Raw genomic sequence first — 13,561 nt, forward strand, 5'->3', positions numbered from 1 at the left:
GGTATGGGGCCAACTCCCTGCCATCCATGACCTTTATACCAGGCGGTGACAGAGGAAGGCAATAAAAATTGTCAAAGACTCCAGCCACCCAAGTCACAGACTATTCTCTCAGCTTCCGTACGACAACGGGTACCGATGCACCAAGTCTGGAACCAACAGGACCCTGAACAGCTTCTACCCCCAAGCTATAAGACTGCTAAATAGTTAGTTAAATATACTGAACAAAAATATAAACACAACATGCAACAATTTCAAAGATTTTACTGAGTTACTGTTCATATAAGGAAATCAGTCAATTGAAATAAATGTATTAGGCCCTAATCTATGGATTTCACATGACTGGGCAGGGGTGCATAGGCCAACCAACTTGGCAGCCACTGGGGAGCCAGGCCCTACAAAAGGGCTTTATTACACTGGGGAGCTGTGTGCTTAGGGTCGTTGTCCTGTTGGAAGGTGAACCTTTGCCCCAGTCTGAGGTCCTGAGCGCAGTGGAGCAGGTTTTCATCAGGGATCTCTCTGTACTATGCTCCGTTCATCTTTCCCTCGATCCTGATTAGTCTCCCAGTCCCTACCGCTGAAAAACATCCCCACAGCATGATGCTGCCACCCCCACGCTTCACCATTTTCCTCCAGACGTGACGCTTGGCATTCAGGCCAAAGAGCTCAATCTTGGTTTCATCAGACCAGAGAATCTTGTTTCTCATGGCCTGAGAGTCCTTTAGGTGCCTTTTGGCAAACTCCAAGTGGGCTGTCATGTGCCTTTTACTGAGGAGTTGCTTCCGTCTGGCCACTACCATAAAGGCCTGATTGATGGGGTGCTGCAGAGATGGTTGTCCTTCTGGAAGGTTCTCCCATCTCCACAGAGGAACTCTGGAGCTCTGTCAGAGTGACCATCGGGTTCTTGGTCACCTCCCTGACCAAGGCCCTTCTACTCCAATTGCTCAATTTGGCCGGGCGGCCAGCTTTAGGAAGAGTCTTGGTGGTTCCAAACTTCTTCCATTTAAGAATAATGGAGGCCACTGCATTCTTGGGGATCTTCAATGCTGCATAAATGTTTTGGTACCCTTCCCCAGATCTGTGCCTCAACACAATCCTGTCTCGGAGCTCTACAGACAATTCCTTCAACCTCATGGCTTAGTTTTTGCTTTGACATGCACTGTCACCTTATATAGACAGGTGTGTGCCTTTCCAAGTCATGTCCAATCAATTGAATTTACCACAGGTCGACTCCAATCAAGTCTTAGAAACATCTCAAGGATGATCAATGGCAACAGGACGCACCTGAGCTCCAATTTCGAGTCTCATAGCAAAGGGTCTGAATACTTAAGTAAAAATGTATTTCTGTTTTTGTTTTTTTATACATTTACAAAAATGTCTAAAAACCTGTTTTCGCTTTGTCATTATGGGGTATTGTGTGTAGATTGATGAGGAAAACATTTATTTAATCAATTTTAGAACAAGGCTATAATGTAACAAAATGTGGAAAAAGTCAAGCGGTCTGAATACTTTCCGAATGCACTGTATATCTACCTAAATTACCTCGTACCCCTGCACATCGACTCGGTACTGGTACCCCGTGTATATAGCCAGGTTATCGTTACTCATTGTGTATTTATTCCTCATGTTATTATTTTTATATTATTTATATTTTCTCTCTGCATTGCTGGGAAGGGCCCGTAATTAAGCATTTCACTTTTAGTCTACACCTGTTGTTTTAAATAATTGATGATTTTTGATTTTATTTTATTCTCCAGGAAGATCAGTATACTCTGTCCTCAGCCCTTTATCTTTAGAAGGCTATTCCTATCCCAATATTGAGTGTCTGTATGCAAAGGCCATTTTGCATGTTTGCATGCTAAAGATACTCACCACATACTGTACAAGAGTCAGACGGCTATAACTGGATCACGTACTGGAATGCTAATGATGAAGCATCCGCTGAAAGAGTTATGTGATGTTCATAACCTTCCTATAACACAGTGCTATCACACAACCCATTAACATGTCAGGAGAGATGATGTTCTCTTAAAACCAAGAATGATTGGTAAGGTTTCAGTTAGGATATTTGAGGTTCATATAATGGACAGTCAGGCTTCCTACCCAAGAGAGGATGAGGGTGCATTGTGTGTGGCTCTCTGATCACTGGCATGAAAAGGATTGGGTAGTGAGAAAGTTAAGAGGAACGCGTCACAGAACCTGCCAGTAGTGGTGCGCGGGTCAGCTGTTTGTTCACCTGCAACCACCCGCAATTGCTAATAACCCATCCACAAGCGCAACTATATGTGATAAAGTGAAAATCTGAGGCCCACACTGACCCTAACCCGTAAATATAGAAATTGCGGGGCCTCCCGAGTGGCGCAGCAGTCTAAGGCACTGCATCGCAGTGTTGAGGCATCACTACTGCCTGGGGTTCGACCGGGAGTCCGATAGGGCGGTTCACAATTGGCCCAGTGTCGTCCGGGTTAGGGGAGGGTTTGGCCGGAGGGCTTTCCTTGGCTTATCGCGCTCTAGCGACTCCTTGTGGCGGGCCGGGCACCTGCAAGCTGACTTCAGTCGTAGGTTGAACGGTGTTTCCTCCAACACATTGGTGTGGCTGGCTTCCGGGTTAAGCGAGCAGGTGTTAAGAAGCAGCGCGGCTTGGTGGGTCATGTTTCTCGACATTCGCCTCTCCCGACCCCGTTGGGGAGTTGCAGCGATGAGACAAGATCGTAACTACCAATTTGATTTCACGAAATTGGGAGAAAAAAATTATACAATAATAATTTATAAAAATATACATATATAGAAATTGCGCTGTAGGCTACAGTCAGCGACAGAACAATTTTTTGACAGGGGGTGCAGGATTACTTTGGGCCTAATTTAGATGTTTCTACTATTTTCCGACATTTTGGTAGGCTATTTGTTAGTCAACTTGTCTATAATTAGATACATACAGCTTATTTTCTGTCATTATACTGTATGTTGCCATAGAAGACTAAATAAACCCTTGCTTACCAGAATGTGATAAATTATAGAATGAATGCTTCAATCTAATTGACATTGGTAAAGTTCTCTCTGTCATCTATGCTTCATTTGAGGAGCAAAGACATTTAGGGACTGGGGAGAAAAAGTAATATCTCAACAACAAAAAATGGGGGTGGGGGGAAATGGGAAAGGGTTTCTGTGCAAAATGTCCAAATGACATCAGTTTGACCTGCTGTAAGGAAATAAAAAGTTGTGAAAACAACCCAACATTTTTCTGCTAAGATTTCAATTCGGCTTAGAGGCATATTTTAAGTGGTTTAAATACTATCAGCTTTCATGATGCTGATAAAGATAGCACCTCTACAGACGTATCTAACTGTGCATTAGCATTCTCTCAAGATGCTGAAAGAAAGAAATCGCATTTCTCCACTCCTGTTCCCGAGTTAAAATGTACATTTGGTGTATAATTTTACTGCAAGAAATGCTTGATTCTGCAGGAGTTAATATTAAGGATATGTGAGAGGTTACAGTCAGTGTCCAGATTTCAGTTTCCATTTAACCCATCTGAACAGTAGGTTAAAGTTCCCTTGACGTGCCATAGGCCTATTTGAAGTCCCCATCTTGTGACTGTCTAATTTGTATAGCGCCTAACAGTTTTCATTACATTTAGATTTACATTTTAGTCATTTAGCAGACGCTCTTATCCAGAGCGACTTACAGTTAGTGAATGCATACGTTTTTTTTTCATACTGGCCCCCCGTGGGAAACGAACCCACATCCCTGCCGGCCAAACCCTCCCCTACCTTGGACGACGCTGGACCAATTGTGTGCCGCCCATGGGTCTCCCGGTTGCGGCCGACTGCGACAGAGCCTGGACTCGAACCAGGATCTCTAGTGGCACAGCCTTAGACCACTGCGCCACTCAGGGGTCAATACATAACATAGGCACTGTTATCATCCTCTTTTAACATTACGCCAAATCTTTCCCAAACATTACTTTTCTGGACCTCCCTTCTCTTTTTCAACTCTCCGTTTTTTTTATTTAATCCGACATTGTCCTTTTTGGCTCAGTGGATCTAGGTTTACTTTTTCTGCCCATTCCTAAAGGTTTTTGGTGATTGGTGTGTAGGCTATTTGGCATGCGTAAAGTTAGGCCTTAAAGCTTACGCACTGATGCCCGATAGCCTAAAAAAGAATGAAAGAAAAACCTTACTATAGCCTATAGATATAAATTGCACAATTTTTGTCATGTATTGTTTTCTCTTTATTCAACCCACCCGTCACCAACCCTCCCTTTATCCACACAATATTTCATGACCCTAAACCCACCGGCCTATATACAGTACCAGTCAAAAGTTTGGACACACCTACTCAGGTTCTCTTTACTTTTACTATTTTCTACATTGTAGAATAATAGTGAACACATCAAAACTATAAAATAATACATTCAGTGGGGGAAAAAAGTATTAAGTCAGCCACCAATTGTGCAAGTTCTCCCACTTAAAAAGACGAGAGAGGCCTGTAATTTTCATCATAGGTACACGTCAACTATGACAGACAAAATGAGGGAAAAGAATCCAGAAAATCACATTGTAGGATTTGTTATGAATTTATTTGCAAATTATGGTGGAAAATAAGTATTTGGTCAATAACAAAAGTTTCTCAATACTTTGTTATATACCCTTTGTTGGCAATGACACAGGTCAAACGTTTTCTGTAAGTCTTCACAAGGTTTTCACACACTGTTGCTGGTATTTTGGCCCATTCCTCCATGCAGATCTCCTCTAGAGCAGTGATATTTTGGGGCTGTCGCTGGGCAACACGGATTTTCAACTCCCTCCAAAGATTTTCTATGGGGTTGAGATCTGGAGACTGGCTAGGCCACTCCAGGACCTTGAAATGGTTCTTACGAAGCCACTCCTTCGTTGCCCGGGCGGTGTGTTTGGGATCATTGTCATGCTGAAAGACCCAGCCATGTTTCATCTTCAATGCCCTTGCTGATGGAAGGAGGTTTTCACTCAAAATCTCACGATACATGGCCCCATTCATTCTTTCCTTTACACGGATCAGTCGTCCTGGTCCCTTTGCAGAAAAACAGCCCCAAAGCATGATGTTTCCACCCCCATGCTTCACAGTAGGTATGGTGTTCTTTGGATGCAACTCAGCATTCTTTGTCCTCCAAACACGACGAGTTGAGTTTTTACCAAAAAGTTCTATTTTGGTTTCATCTGACCATATGACATTCTCCCAATCCTCTTCTGGATCATCCAAATGCACTCTAGCAAACTTCAGACGGGCCTGGACATGTACTGGCTTAAGCAGGGGGACACGTCTGGCACTGCAGGATTTGAGTCCCTGGCGGCGTAGTGTGTTACTGATGGTAGGCTTTGTTACTTTGGTCCCAGCTCTCTGCAGGTCATTCACTAGGTCCCCCGTGTGGTTCTGGGATTTTTGCTCACCGTTCTTGTGATCATTTTGACCCCACGGGGTGAGATCTTGCGTGGAGCCCCAGATCGAGGGAGATTATCAGTGGTCTTGTATGTCTTCCATTTCCTAATAATTGCTCCCACAGTTGATTTCTTCAAACCAAGCTGCTTACCTATTGCAGATTCAGTCTTCCCAGCCTAGTGCAGGTCTACAATTTTGTTTCTGGTGTCCTTTGACAGCTCTTTGGTCTTGGCCATAGTGGAGTTTGGAGTGTGACTGTTTGAGGTTGTGGACAGGTGTCTTTTATACTGATAACAAGTTCAAACAGGTGCCATTAATACAGGTAACGAGTGGAGGACAGAGGAGCCTCTTAAAGAAGAAGTTACAGGTCTGTGAGAGCCAGAAATCTTGCTTGTTTGTAGGTGACCAAATACTTATTTTCCACCATAATTTGCAAATAAATTCATTAAAAATCCTACAATGTGATTTTCTGGATTTTTTTTCTCTCAGTTTGTCTGTCATAGTTGACGTGTACCTATGATGAAAATTACAGGCCTCTCTCATCTTTTTAAGTGGGAGAACTTGCACAATTGGTGGCTGACTAAATACTTTTTTTTCCCCACTGTATGGAATCATGTAGTAACCAAAAAAGTGTTAACCAAATCAAAATATATTTTATATTTGAGATTCTTCAAAGTAGCCACCCTTTACCTTGATGACAGCTTTGCACACTCATGGCATTCTCTCAACCAACTTCATGAGGAATGCTTTTCCAACAGTCTTGAAGGAGTTCCCACATATGCTGAGCACTTGTTGGCTGCTTTTCCTTCACTCTGCGGTCCAACTCATTCCAAACTATCTAAATTGGGTTGAGGTCAGTGATTGTGGAGGACAGGTCGTCTGATGCAGCACTCCATCACTTTCCTTCTTGGTAAAATATCCCTTAAACAGCCTGGAGGTCTGTTGGGTCATTGAACTGTTGAAAAACAAATGATAGTCCCACTAAGATCAAACCAGATGGGATGGCGTATTGCTGCAGAATGCTGTGGTAGCCATGCTGGTTAAGTGTGCCTTGAATTCTAAATAAATCAATCACAGACAGTGTCACCAGCAAAGCACCCCCACACCTCCTCCTTCATGCTTCACGGTGGGACCACACATGCTGAGATCATCCGTTCACCTACTCTGTGTCTCACAAAGACACGGCGGTTGGAACCAAAAATCTCAAATTTGGACTCATCAGACCAAAGGACAGATTTCCACCGGTCTAATGTCCATTGCTCGTGTTTCTTGGCCCAAGCAAGTCTCTTCTTATTATTGGTGTCCCTTAGTATTGGTTTCTTTGCAGTAATTCGACCATGAAGGCCTGATTCATGTAGTCTCCTCTGAACAGATGATGTTGAGATGTGTCTGTGACTTGAACTCTGTGAAGCATTTCTTTGGGCTGCAATTTCTGAGGCTGGTAACTAATTAACTTATCCTCTGCAGCAGAGGTAACTCTGGGTCTTCCATTCATGTGGCAGTCCTCATGAGAGCCAGTTTCATCATAGAGCTTGATGGTTTTTGAGACTGCACTTTCAAAGTTCTTGAAATGTTCCGGCTTGACTGACCTTCATGTCTTAAAGTAATGATGGACTGAAGTTTCTCTTTGCTTATTTGAGCTGTTCTTGCCATAATATGGACTTGGTCTTTTGCCAAATAGGGCCATCTTCTGTATACCACCCCTACCTTGTCACAACACAACTGATTGGCTCAAACGCATTAAGAAGGAAAGAAATTCCACAAATTAACTTTTAACAAGGCACACCTGTTAATTTAAATGCATTCCAGGTGACTACCTCACGAAGCTGGTTGAGAGAATGCCAAGAGTGTGCAAAGCTGTCATCAAGGCAAAGGGTGGCTACTTTGAAGAATCTCAAATATAAAATATATTTTGATTTGTTTAACACTTATTTGGTTACCACATGATTCCATATGTGTTATTTCATAGTTTTGATGTCTTCACTATTATTCTACAATGTAGAAAATAGTAAAAATAGTAGAAAAACCCTGGAATGAGTAGGTGGGTCATACTTTTGACTGGTACTGTACATGGGGACTGTGGTTATGAGACAATTAGCGCATCACTACTAGCCAGCATCTCCCAGAACTGGCACATAAACTGACTCATACACAAACAAATCAGAGGAATAACATAGAAACGTAGGCCTACACGTTCCCCTTTAACTACCCCCATCAATATACACCCCACAACTACTATAGGCCCTGCCTACACAATTTCAACATCATCCTTCTTTAAGGTTTTTACAGCACCGAGCATGAGTCATACAACAAAGGCCCACTCCAACACGTTTTAAAACTGCTCACCAAAGAAGGCTGAGCTACTAGCACCACAGGGTTTCCGTCAGATATGTTTTCAAGGCGGGGTGCAAAGGCCCCTGAAGTAACAGCAACAGCAAAGGTCGGTGACACCAAAATATTTCCTAAGACTGTCTGCGCCACTCACAATGATGTCACTGTAGATATGCCTACTACGTCTCCATCAAGAGATACCTTTGTCCTTGCAAATTAACAAAAAAATAGGTTACCCTATAGGATAACCAGAATTTGCGCCTGCTGTTTTTGGTATGCTAGACAGATGAACCTTGACTTTTTCCACTGCATGAGTGAAGACTGTCATGTCTTCACAAAGAGTGCTTGTGGACACGCACAGACATGCAGTGTAGCTGAGAGACGGCGTGTTCATCACAGCCAGGAGGGCTTTTTAGGTTGCCCTGTGCCCTTGTGCAGAGAACAGACCTGCTGAATCCTGGACTAGCACCAGTAGATTTCAGTCTTCCTTGGCCAATATGTGAGGGCCAGGAATTCGGAGCATTCTTATTGAACCCCCCAAAAAAAAAAAAGCAAGTATAAGATAAATGCTTTAGTCTTGAGTCGATCATGAATCACAAGGCATTTCTTTTATGCGTTTTATGTCTGTTAGACAGCACCAACAAAAAGCAAAAGGTAAGAGCGGACCCTCTGCACTCAACAACTAGGCTCTATTCAAATACCTTTCAAATACATCCCTTCCTTGAGGTAATCACTGATCATTAAAGTGAGTAGATGCAACGCTTCCTCCCCATTGGTTAAAGGCAAGCAATCTTACTATGTCAGATGAGCTATTTCCTCAAAGAAAGAAGGAAGGGTGCATGTGTTTACTATTCAAAATGGCCTTACTGCAGCGGGTTGTTTGGTGGTTTTTTTCCAGAGGTCAATGATGTGTAGTTGCAAGTGACATCATCTCAAGCAACTTTGCTGTTACATGAAGCAACACAAACTAGATTAAAATTGCATGCAAAATTCACAGCAACTTCCAGGCAACTAACTGCCATTAAGTTACTGTGAAATGCACAGTAACCTCTTAACAGTGCAGCTCTTTATTGTCACATGCTCTTACAAAGATTGCAGAACTGACAGTGTTAAAAGAGGTGCTCAACCTTTGACAACATAACCATCAACCACTTAAACTGTTACAACACTTCCACTGACGGTTGGCACAAATACCCAAAATTCAGTAACTTGTTGTTTAGCGTACTTTCACTGCAACCAGTAGCCTGTAGTGTACCGTAAAATTACAGGCACTTAAAACCCTCTAAGGTCGATGTCCGAGCCCGCAGAAATCTAATAAGCATAATACAAAAATCAGTTTAAGCTAGAGATATGTTTTTTTGCATTGGATGCATCTAAATCCACCGCATTCGCGTATGTAACACATGTCAAAGTGGAATTTTGTTTGTAGACATATTTTTTTATTAATTGTTAATTAAAGCTGAAATGTCTTGAGTTAATAAGTATTCAACCCCTTTGTTATGGCAAGCCTAAATAAGTTCAGGACTAAAAATGTGCTTAACAAATCGCATAATAAGTTGCATGGACTCATTACGTGTTCAATAATAGTGGTTAACATGATTTTTTTATGACTACCCCATCTCTGTACCCCACACATTCAATTATCTGCAAGGTCCCTCAACCACGTATTGAATTTCAAGTACAGATTCAACCACAAAGACCAGGGAGGTTTTTCAAAGAAGGGCACCGGTTGGTATATGTGTAAAACAAAAAGCAGACACTGAATAACCCTTTGAGCATGGTGAAGTGATTCATTAGGCTTTGGATGGTGTATCAATACACCCAGTCACTACAAAGATACAGGCGTCCTTCCTAACTCAGTTGCCGGAGAGGAAGGAAACTCCTCAGAGATTTCACCATGAGGCCAATGGTGATTTTAAAACAGTTACAGAGTTTAATGGTTGTGATATGAGAAAACTGAGGATGGATCCACAACATTGAAGTTACTCCACTATACTAACCTAAATGACAGAGTGAAAAGAAAGGAGCCTGTACAGAATACAAATATTGCAAAACATGCATCCTGTTTGCAATAAGGCACTTAAGTAATACTGCAAAAGAAATGTGACAAAGAAATTTACTTTTTTTCCTGAATTACAAAGCGTTTATTTATTTTATTTTTTGTCATTTAGCAGATGCTCTTAACCAGAGCGACTTACAGGAGCAATTAGGGTTAAGTGCATTGCTCAAGGGCACATCGACAGGTTTTTCACCTAGTCGGCTCTGGGATTAGAACCAGCGACCTTTCGGTTACTGGCACAACGCTCTTAACCACTAAGCTACCTGCCGCCACGATGGGTCAAATCCAACACAACACATCACTGAGTACCACTCTTCATATTTTCAAGCATGGTGGTGGCTGCAACATGTTATTGGTATGCTTGTCATCAGCAAGGACTAGGGAGTTTTTTTTAGGATAAAAAGAAACAGAATACAGCTATAAGCACAGGCAAAATCGTAGAGGAAAACCTGGTTCAGTCTGCTTTCCAACAGACAATGGGAGATGAATTCACCTTTCAGCAATAACCTAAAACACAAGGGCAAATCTACACTGGAGTTGCTTACCAAGACAACATTGGTAAGCAAAAAAAACAAAAACAAAAAACAAAAAAAATTGAATGTTCCTGAGTGACCTAGTTACAGTTTTGACTTAAATCGGCTTGAAAGTCTATGGCAAGACTAGAAAATTGCTGTCTAGCAATGATCAACAATCAACTTGACAGAGCTTGAACATTTTTTTAAAGAATAATGGGCAAATATTGTACAATCCAGGTGTGCAAAGCTCTTAGAGACTTATCCCAAAAGACTCACAGCTGTAATCGCCACCAAAGGAGCTTCTAGATTCTATTGACTCAGGGGAGTGAATACTTATGTAAATGTCATATTTCTGTATTTAATTTTCAATACATTTGCAAACATTTCTAAAAACATGTTTTCACTTTGTTATTATGGGGTATTGTGTGTAGACAGACGGGTAAGAAAGAAAATAAATGTATTCAACTTTGAATTCAGGCTGTAACACAACAAAATGTGGAATAAGTCAAGGGGTATGAATTGTTTTTGAAGGCATACAAAAACTGCAAGTAGATTAGCCTATACTGTGTACCTTCTAAAAATAAATTACTATGAAATTATGCTCCAGAATTGATTGAGACTAAACTGAAACGCAATGCAGTCACATAGATATGAGTCATCGTGCCATACAGGATGAGTAGATTGATATTCATGTGAGAATTTACTGGGTCAACTCAACTGAGCTCCCACTGCAGAGAGAGGCTTTCATGGTGATTTCACATAAAGGAGCAAACCCAGCCAGTCTGAGCAGACAGCAGCAACACACATAATTGTTACTTAACTGTGGGCCTGGCTGCATATTGGTCTTATGGGATTAATCTAAAATGATCTTTCTCTGGGTTAATGACCCATTAAATTACAGTTATGCGATAACTCATTCACAGGGTTCCCACATAGAGGAACAACTCCCACTTTGTAACTTTAGATTCAACTGGCTGAAAATGAAAGTAAGATTAGGGCTATATGTCTCTCAGTAGTAACAGAGATACTAACACATGGTTGACACAACAAAGCACAGCGAGAATTCCTTTATTTACAGCATCTGTTCCTACAATGGACAGGCAGTGGTGTGTTTGCCCCATACAAGCGCCATGCTGGCAAAGCCTGTTTACCCTCTGGTGAGCCATGGAGGTAACATCATACGATGGACCACAGTGTCCCTCTCTTTAGGCTACGCTATCACAGCGCCATACCTAAGTGAAAGGAATATGGTTGTTGAGTTGTGCTACTAACTTATAATAACACTCCATTATGGGTCTCTGTAGAATACATCTCAGATCTGTATAATTTTGGGGGAAAAGTAGGTTATTATAAATTATATCACTATAGCCTACATACAGAGCACTGAGATTAAGTGTGTGATATGTGTACAGCAGATGTTGCACTCAACATCATGTCAACATACCACATGACATTATTACACTAACTTTCTGAACATTTCCACTTCCACTTTCAAGGTATGAGACTGCAGAGGCATGGAAGGGGGTTAAGATGGGACGGAAATTCTTGATCTTCATATTCAATATGAATGCTTATCACATAATCTCCATTTAAATCATAAACCCAGTCATCAGGCAATCTTGTAATTAGGCTACACTGCACTATGACGAATGCTCTGTCATCAAGATGAAGCAGCGTCTGCACACAAACGTGATATGCTACATACAGGTAAATGCCAAAATAATGGAAACACGAGTAAATGAGGGATATAAAGTATATTGAAAGCAGGTGTTTCCAAATATAAGTTTCGTTCATGGAGCAAAATAAAAAGAGCCTACGAATTAGGTCAAGGGGTTTAATTAATTTAGAGGAAGGAAGTTATAGATGCACTTAAATGAACACTAAAAACAGATACACACTAAAATGTGTAGCCATATTACATTAAACAAAATGCTTATATTTTTGCAATGTTCTGGACTACTGCAGGCAATGCAATGCTTTTCATACACAACGGTGAGAGAGAATAACACAGACCCCAATGAATGATACTCCTGCTCTAGGCTACTCTGTCTGCTCCTATCACAGCAGCACAATTACTTAGCCAACACCAATAATAACAAAACAGTATTGTGTTGGAGATTTTCTAAACAAATAACATAAAAAATATATTTTACCTTGATGCTCGAAGTACAAGAAAAGGAAGTCGTCGTCCACCTGGTTGCACGATAGCAGCTCAAAGAATAACGAGTTGCTTCAGCTGTCTGCTATTTCCGGATTTGGTCGAACGTCATGGAAAAATCTAAATGGGATCCTTGGGACGTCCCAACTCTGACGTCACCACATTGAAATTGAAATTTTAAAACGAGTAAGGCAAGGATGATTTAGTGTGAAGATATGTAGAAACTGCTTCGCCAATAGAAATCCCCGATCACTCTTGTAGGCGATGTCATGGCGACGTTGGGCAACTATAGAGCTAATCAACACAGAGTTTCTAAACCCAGAGGCGCAACATCGCAAGACTTCCGGGAACAATTGTGAAGCAGACCAAGCAGACCAGGCCGGAGTTTGGGGTTAGAGAAGTCAATGAGAGAAGTGAAACATTCTTCCTTAGTTGTTAATTTTCTCGAAATCTAAAGGCACAACCTAGATTAGAGCCAATGTCTGAAGTAGTTGAACATGTTGTTACTTCAACCTCGTGAAAGTGACAAACTGACACATTTTCATTTTCATCAAAAACAACTTTATATCGAAGGCGTGCCTTTGATTTGATGGCCTGCACATGCGCAGTTCGGCGCGAGATTTCTGTGCATGAGCTTAGCTAGCCAATGTCGCCATGACATCGCCTACAAGCTGAGCAGGGATTTCAGTGGATACCTCAAAGTACCCATAAAACCTAGTGGTCAAACACAGAAATGGTTCCAATCGTTTTTGTACCATAAATTTTTCACATAGTGAATTTTACAAAAACTTCAAACAAAGTATGTGTTTGGTGTAGGCTTAACTTGCCGTGACATTTTGATAACTGTGTAATTCTCTCTTGGACAAGGTGATTTTTATCAATATATTTGCCTCAATTTACTCAATTTCCTCAAACCCTCAAAAAGTTATACAGCTGCACCATCGAGAGCATCCTGACTGGTTGCATCACCGCCTGGTATGGCAACTGCTCGGCCTCCGACCGCAAGGCACTACAGAGGGTAGTGCGTAAGGCCCAGTACATCACTGGGGCCAAGCTTCCTGCCATCCAGGACCTCTATACCAGGCG

The 13,561-nt window shown here is 41.6% G+C and overlaps 1 protein-coding gene across 2 annotated transcripts in view; it reads right to left on the minus strand.

Annotated features, from left to right (window-relative positions):
* Positions 1-12,596, minus strand: part of LOC121550035 (CYFIP-related Rac1 interactor B-like) — a 45,976-nt gene extending 33,380 nt beyond the window's left edge. For both annotated transcript variants that reach the window (XM_041862105.2, XM_041862106.2), the window contains exon 1: positions 12,471-12,596. The gene's annotated coding sequence lies outside the window, so the exon portion shown is untranslated. The remainder of the gene's footprint in view (positions 1-12,470) is intronic.
* Between the last annotated feature and the right edge of the window lie 965 nt (positions 12,597-13,561).

This window comes from Coregonus clupeaformis, chromosome 34 (genome assembly GCF_020615455.1).
Source record: "Coregonus clupeaformis isolate EN_2021a chromosome 34, ASM2061545v1, whole genome shotgun sequence".
Taxonomy (NCBI): domain Eukaryota; kingdom Metazoa; phylum Chordata; class Actinopteri; order Salmoniformes; family Salmonidae; genus Coregonus; species Coregonus clupeaformis.